Raw genomic sequence first — 7366 nt, forward strand, 5'->3', positions numbered from 1 at the left:
GAACATGTGAATTCATATAAAAAGAGTTTATTAGGTCATCCCAAGTAATGGGGATCGATTACTGAAAAAAGGGACAGGTTGAAAGGCCTGATAAAAGTAAACAAATCAAGAAAAAAAGGGTTAGGCACAAAGAAACCAACATAAAATAATCTTGCAATAGTGTGGTCTTACCTGAGGGTCAGCACTCACACAGCACATTCTGTCACTCACTCACGGACACATACATGCAATGATATCACATAGAGAAGACGCATAGTGATCCAAGAGAAAAGCGCACACAGAGGTCCCTTTCGGATTCTTACAATTTTTTTTATGAATTATGGGGCAAATGGAGCTGTAATGGAATGATCTTTTGAGGCTGTATCCAAGGCCTTCCCCAGACCTGGTTTAGAACAAATGGTATTAATCGAAATGCAATAACAAAAACTGCTTAAACGTTCCAACAATGGATACATACTTTTCCCAATGTGCCAGACATCAAAATAATGCTGTGTCCCTTCAGGGCACAGCTCTTCTCTCACCCATTTGGCAACCTAAGGAGTAAAGAGCAAACTTTTGTGGATGCTTGCACTGTCTGGCCCTCAGTGCATCAGCAAAGCACAAACGTCCAGCCTCAGTGAAATTCATAAATCTACATTATTTTTCTTTTTGTAAATACCTGGCGATGTCTGTCTGTGATGAGGGTTGACAAATGCAGGTCGTTCCGCCTCAGCAAGCCGATGCTGCGCTTGAGCCCCTCCATCTCACACCAAGAGCTGTTGGGGACCTCTGAGCTCTGCAACATAATATAAGTGTAAGTGTAGCCCTATGCATGGTTGTACACGTGGAAAAGTGCTATATTAAGATGCAGTCCATTTAACAAATTGCAGAGAGTTCATTTCTTTCTGTCTAATAACATCAGGCTTACCTGAACAAGCTGAACATCAACCACCTTGTTTACTCTGTCCTCTATCAATGTGTAGGAGCCGTACTTTGCACAGTGCCCTGGAGAATCTGACCTGGGGATAATTAGAAATTAAAATTATGTTTCAAGTTTTTAATAACCAGTGTCTGTAAAGACAATCCACCATGACATCTGCAAATGTAAACTAAAGCCGCCCTGCATGATAACAAATAAAAAAAAAAAGTGCAACTGGTCTATGAGCTCTCGCACAAACAAAGTGTGGAGAACAGTATTAGGATACAAAATTAACAATGACATGAGATTATTAAAGTTCATACCCCTTAGTGGCAGCTAGCATAGAATCAACAAATTCTGCTTTACCTGCAGTCACCAGCAACAACTAGGCCTCCATCCATTGCCTTGAGGTCATTAAAATTCTTGGCCTGCTCGTTCTGCCAGGCCTGAATGATGACGGGGATGGTGTAACGGCGCTGATGGCGAAAGAAAGTGCTTGCGCTGATGCACTGAAGGCCAAACAGGGTCATCATCCGTAATGTCTGGGTGGCCAAACATCCAGAGAAATGGATGGCCCCGCTTAAAAGGACGTTACAGGTTGGCATATTCCTGTTTAGGATCGGCTGGTTTTGCCAGAAACGCTGGTAGCCACATGCACAGACCTAGATATTTAGAAAAAAAAAAACATGACAAGCAGTGTATAACACTCAAATATGATGGCATCATAAACCCACAGACTAAAGCAAGCCTGGTACATACATTGTAAATTAACTGGAAAGACTAATTTGAAAAAGAAGCAACGTCAGCACCAACCAAGCTAGCCATTATAAATCCACAAGATATTAGACTGTTATAGCAACTAATGTGGATAGGAGGTGTGATGGAAAATCTACATGTTGTATTGTTTTGGTCTATATGAATTTAAGTTTTGTTGCTATTCTGTGTAATTTTATATAGTGTCTGCCTTCTGGGCTCCTTTTGGGTCATTTAAAGTGTAAACCGTCAAGGGTAGAGTGAAGGGCAGGCAACATTTTTATTGCCTGCCCTTTCCTATGTTTCTTGTCATGTAAATCACCCTCCATGCAATCCTCTGATGTGTGGGCCTGTTTTCTCGACCCCCTGGCTAGCGTCAACCAAGCCAGGGGTTTAGATGACACGGCCGCTACCCCCTCCAATGGCATTCCCCACAGCTGCAGTTGTAAAGATAACCATCTGGTACAAAAAGGCTTTTGGTATTGGGGGACCACCCCCTAATAAACCCAAACGAATAAGAACTCATCGATTGGAAGACTCGGTGGACTTGTCTGAGCGTACCTTCAGAGAATGAAGTAACACGCAAAGAGAAGCTCCCATCTGGGGCCCCAGATTATTGTAATGTATGCCTGTTATGTTGTTTGTTGATGCATGTTGTGATGTATCTTTGTTCGTACTTTTAATACAAATATATATAACCACTAATTGTCAACAGTATTGTGTGCTTTTTGCATCTAAATATCTCATCTGCTTAGACGCAATATCTGATACAGAAATTGCCACGACAGTTTGGGGGCTCGTCCGGGATATCTAACCTGAAGATTCTATGAAATATCAGCTTCCAATACAGGTCTGAGGATTCGTTCTCAGTCCCAAAGCTCTGCTTCGCCTCCAAGTGGTTACCAAACCAGAGGTCGAGGAAAGGGTGCCTGTGGGGATAAACTAGTGGTTCTTCAGTACGATATCCAAAGGAAAAAAGAATTCGAGCAGGTGAGATCACAATACTGTTAAAGCTTCAAAATAAAATCCGTTACAGAAAACGGTATATAAATGTTTCGGTAAACGTAAACTTATATCTGAACTTAGGCCTCGTTCAAAGAAACTCTGTTATAGGAACATGCGGTAGCTCCGTTTCGCTTCCGTCAATATATATATAGCTATATAGGTAACAGAAAGGGCAGCTAGGGTCTGTCAGTGACGGTAAAGGGAAACCCGTTGAAGCGCGGTTGGTGTTATATATATATATAAATAATAATAATAGGTATTCATTAATAAATATATGTATATGTGTGTAGTAACAAGGAGGTTTCGGCGATATTAGATAATTTGTTAAATAATAACTAGTGTAAAAGGATCTAAAATATGGGGAACAAATCTGGAAAAACGGAGATAACGGGACCTGCGAAGGTGATGTTGGAGAAGCATGGTGAATCGGCTCTGGAGGGTTTAAAATATTGGTGCAAACTGGGTTTTCCTGAAATGGGGAGTTTTAGCTTAAAACGATTACAGGAGTTAGAGAAACGATTGTTGGAGTCAGAAATGAAAAAGAAAAGTTCCAAACTATGTTGGTGTGCATTTTATTTGTGGGAAAGAGAGGGCCAGGATAGAAAAAAAAATCAGCCAGGGACAGAGAGCGTAGAGAGTGTAGGGATTTTTAATCTCAATGTCACCCGAGATATAGACCCGGACCTGGACTGCACCGGCGGACCGCGTGCGAATCCCCCTTCTCCTCCCCCGTATGACAACGCCCATGAAGCCGCCTCATCGGACAATCTCTACCCTGACCCCGAAGAAGAGGAGAAAGCCCCCGCTCGCAGCGCGAGAGAAGATAGGCCTGCAACTCGTAGCCAGAGGAAAGCTCCACAGCAGGCGACGGCCACACCGACCAAGCGGGAGCCCGTCGCCAGCCACTTGAGGAACCGGGGAATGGCGTTCTCCCCAACTCCTCAACATGGGGACGTGATGGATGGACAATTCCCCATGATCGAAGTACTGAACCCCCAGGATGGCAGTCCAGCATACGTTTTCCGTGCATGGAGACCCAGTGACATTAAGGACATAGCGGAATGGCTCCCAGACCCATCTGCAGTGGGAGGGGCTGCCTTCGCCACAGCCCTTCAAGAGTTGGTCCAACAACACAAGGCCTCCATCAGCAAAGTTCGCCAACTCTGTACGTACAGCCAAGGCGACATGCCCGGGAGGGACGAAGCCAAGAAGCTCCAGCTCACCCGACTGGAGGCCCTGGAGAATCCTAAGCCCACCCGTCGCACTCGCAACAGAAACCAAAGAGGCGACCGGCCGAAAGAAAAGAGAAAGGAGAACGCCGGACGATGGAACTGTCATTGTTGTGGAGCCAAGGATCATTGGGTCAAAGACTGTCCGAAAGAAAAGAGAAAGGAGAACGCCGGACGATGGAACTGTCATAATTGTGGAGCCGAGGATCATTGGATCAAAGACTGTCCCAAGAAAAAAGAATCGACAAAGACAATGGAAGGGCCGGCCGGCAGTTCGCACCTTCCTGTGAAGTGACTGTGAATCATCCAAGAGGCGGAGGTGGAAGGGGGCATTCGCATTGACGGGACGCAGGAGCAGACCAGGTCCAAGGAGGAGGTATGAGCACCATAACACAAACACAACGCACACAAGCACCACATCCAAATTATTGTTGTATGGTTCACCAGCCTTAAGCGAGCTAATCAGCTACATTTATTATTAGATATGGTTATTTTAAACAAAGGGCTATTGTAGACAGTGGATACTCGATTTTTACAATCTATCACAACCAATATAATGGTCAAACATATCACACAGCCATGACATGACCCCAACTGACCCAGACTAACCCCGACTGACCCCCACTGACAACAGAAGTGTATTGCCTAATATTGAAAATGCAGATTTTTATATTATGATATTTTGTAAATGTTTTATGGCCAAATGGCAAGAAGGTGAATTAATGAACGTATGAGAGAGATTGGAAGAAGTATGTGTTATGGAAGGAGAAGAGATAGATGAGAACGTAAGGCAAGACAAGATAAGGAAAGGGGTGGGGAGAGAGATAACCCATCTGCATCGAGTTTGTTCAAATAGATCCGGACCTGGACAACGCTCCTCCCCCTCCTGCTTTCAGCCCGACCAGTGGCCCAATACAGTGCAAATACCCCACGTCACGACTCCTCTTCATCAGACTTTATGAAGTTACAGACCATGGGAGGCCCACCTGAAGAGCTACGGAACGGTCTGCTGGACGACACAAGGAGACAGTCCAGCAGGACCAACAGCACCAGAGTGGTGGCCTCCATGGTGCCTGTGTAGCCACATTGAAGTGGCCTGAACAAAGAGACAAAGGAGGGTCTCAGAGACGGGAGAGACGTGGGGACAGGCACTTCAAAGGACAGCCCGGGATGCGGATGAGAGGCAGGAAGCAGAGAGAGAGGTGGAGGCGTGTCCAGGCGGAGGGAGAGAAGAGCAGTGTACGGAAAGTATCACACTAGACACAGCATTACTGTCTATATGAGTGTGTGATAGTTTCTAAGAAGTATATCTGAAAGGTTTGAAAGTTATTAGGAAAAGTAGTTTGAAGGATCAAAGACAAGTAGAAAAGTTGAAAGTTAAAGAAATGTTTTTTTCAGAATTAAAGTAGAAGGTTTTTGGTGCACTCGCAACAGAAAGCCATGCTTACAGGCCTGGGCTTTCCCTTATTATGGTAAATTGACGCATGGGAAAGTCCATGCGTCAAGAGGGGGGATGGGGAGCCCACAACAACAACCTTGAACAACAACCTTGGGTATACTAAAGCAAACCCAAGGAAATAATTACTAAAAAAAATAAATTATTAAACAAACCCCATGTAGGTCCCTCAGAGACATCATGAAGGACAATGGGAAAGAGAAGAGGAATACCGTTTAAATGTTGGGTTATACTGTGTGTTATTAATGCTGACTGGATTGACAATTAATGTTTAGAGTAGTAAACATTAAGTGCTTGCCAACTACTCATGTGTTTGTATCACGGAAGCAGCATTAAGGACACATCAAATAAGAATATTTTTGTTTAGAAATGTTTTTAAAAGGTAGCCTTGTTTCTTTGTTTTGGTTTTCTTTTCTGTTTTTATTTTTATGACTTTTGAATATATGGAAACAGATGACTTGATTGTGATGTTAGGTGATTTTATGCTACCTTCTGTAAAAGCGAACGGTGGTATAAATAGTCTAAACAACCTCCTATAAAAGCGGAGAAGTGCTGATGGTCGGACATGATAGATTTTTGAATTTGTGATTATAAAATAATCAAAGGGGGGATTGTGATGGAAAATCTACATGTTGTATTGTTTTGGTCTATATGAATTTAAGTTTTGTTGCTATTCTGTGTAATTTTATATAGTGTCTGCCTTCTGGGCTCCTTTTGGGTCATTTAAAGTGTAAACCGTCAAGGGTAGAGTGAAGGGCAGGCAACATTTTTATTGCCTGCCCTTTCCTATGTTTCTTGTCATGTAAATCACCCTCCATGCAATCCTCTGATGTGTGGGCCTGTTTTCTCGACCCCCTGGCTAGCGTCAACCAAGCCAGGGGTTTAGATGACACGGCCGCTACCCCCTCCAATGGCATTCCCCACAGCTGCAGTTGTAAAGATAACCATCTGGTACACAAAGGCTTTTGGTATTGGGGGACCACCCCCTAATAAACCCAAACGAATAAGAACTCATCGATTGGAAGACTCGGTGGACTTGTCTGAGCGTACCTTCAGAGAATGAAGTAACACGCAAAGAGAAGCTCCCATCTGGGGCCCCAGATTATTGTAATGTATGCCTGTTATGTTGTTTGTTGATGCATGTTGTGATGTATCTTTGTTCGTACTTTTAATACAAATATATATAACCACTAATTGTCAACAGTATTGTGTGCTTTTTGCATCTAAATATCTCATCTGCTTAGACGCAATATCTGATACAGAAATTGCCACGACAGAGGATGCACTGATCACTTGCAATGAGCAATGTGGGCAGACAGTCAGGGCTATTCGATTTTAGTAAGATATTCTGATTTTCTAATCAGATATGGCCTGCAGTGTAAACAAAACCCTACCTGCTCTATTTTAACAAATGTTCCTTCCTGCTGCACGATTCTACTATCTGACTTCTCACAACAGGCCGGACAGATGGCAAACAGGGCCATGAGCTCCTCTTGGCAAACAATGAATTTGTCAATGCCATTACAACAAAAAAGAGGGGGGGGGGGGTGTCAGTCAAACTACAGATGCACGAAAATGAAAATTCAAAGTTGGTCTATGTTGGCTTTAAATTATCTCACTTTTGGTGGGGGTCACAAGTTTGAGATGGCTCCTCACACAACACCTCCTCATCCTCCTCAGACATCTGGTCTCCTGGTACCCATGATGCATCACTGATGACAGAGAGATCATCTTCTCCATCCGTTGGGTCAGGACTAGTGAGGGGGGTGAAAGTTTGTGTCCCCATGCTGACCATCTTGGGCTTCAGGTTCACTTGCACAGCTGTGGCAGAGTCAATAAACATACCCAAACAGATGACAATCATGGCAAATCTAAGCGGTTATGTTTTGATCTAGGTTATGTATTAATTGTAGCAATGTGTTTGGAAATTTCCTGCATGCATATAATTTGGCAACGTATGTTTTAGACAGCATATCAACCACTAAAAAAATAACAAGATTTACCGTGAGACCTTCCAAGGGGCTT

General features: G+C 43.6%; 1 long non-coding RNA gene across 2 annotated transcripts; it reads right to left on the reverse strand.

Moving 5' to 3' along the window:
- Positions 1-349: 349 nt before the first annotated feature.
- Positions 350-1479, reverse strand: LOC130378439 (uncharacterized). Of its 2 annotated transcripts, XR_008894709.1 has the most exons (5): positions 1265-1294; positions 908-998; positions 659-775; positions 458-533; positions 350-382 (listed from the first exon to the last, which is right to left on the reverse strand). It is a non-coding gene; the product is annotated as an uncharacterized LOC130378439 (long non-coding RNA). The 2 variants fall into 2 exon arrangements; XR_008894708.1 differs by having other exon boundaries at positions 908-1479.
- Between the last annotated feature and the right edge of the window lie 5887 nt (positions 1480-7366).

This window comes from Gadus chalcogrammus, unplaced genomic scaffold (assembly GCF_026213295.1).
Source record: "Gadus chalcogrammus isolate NIFS_2021 unplaced genomic scaffold, NIFS_Gcha_1.0 GACHA078, whole genome shotgun sequence".
NCBI lineage: Eukaryota > Metazoa > Chordata > Actinopteri > Gadiformes > Gadidae > Gadus > Gadus chalcogrammus.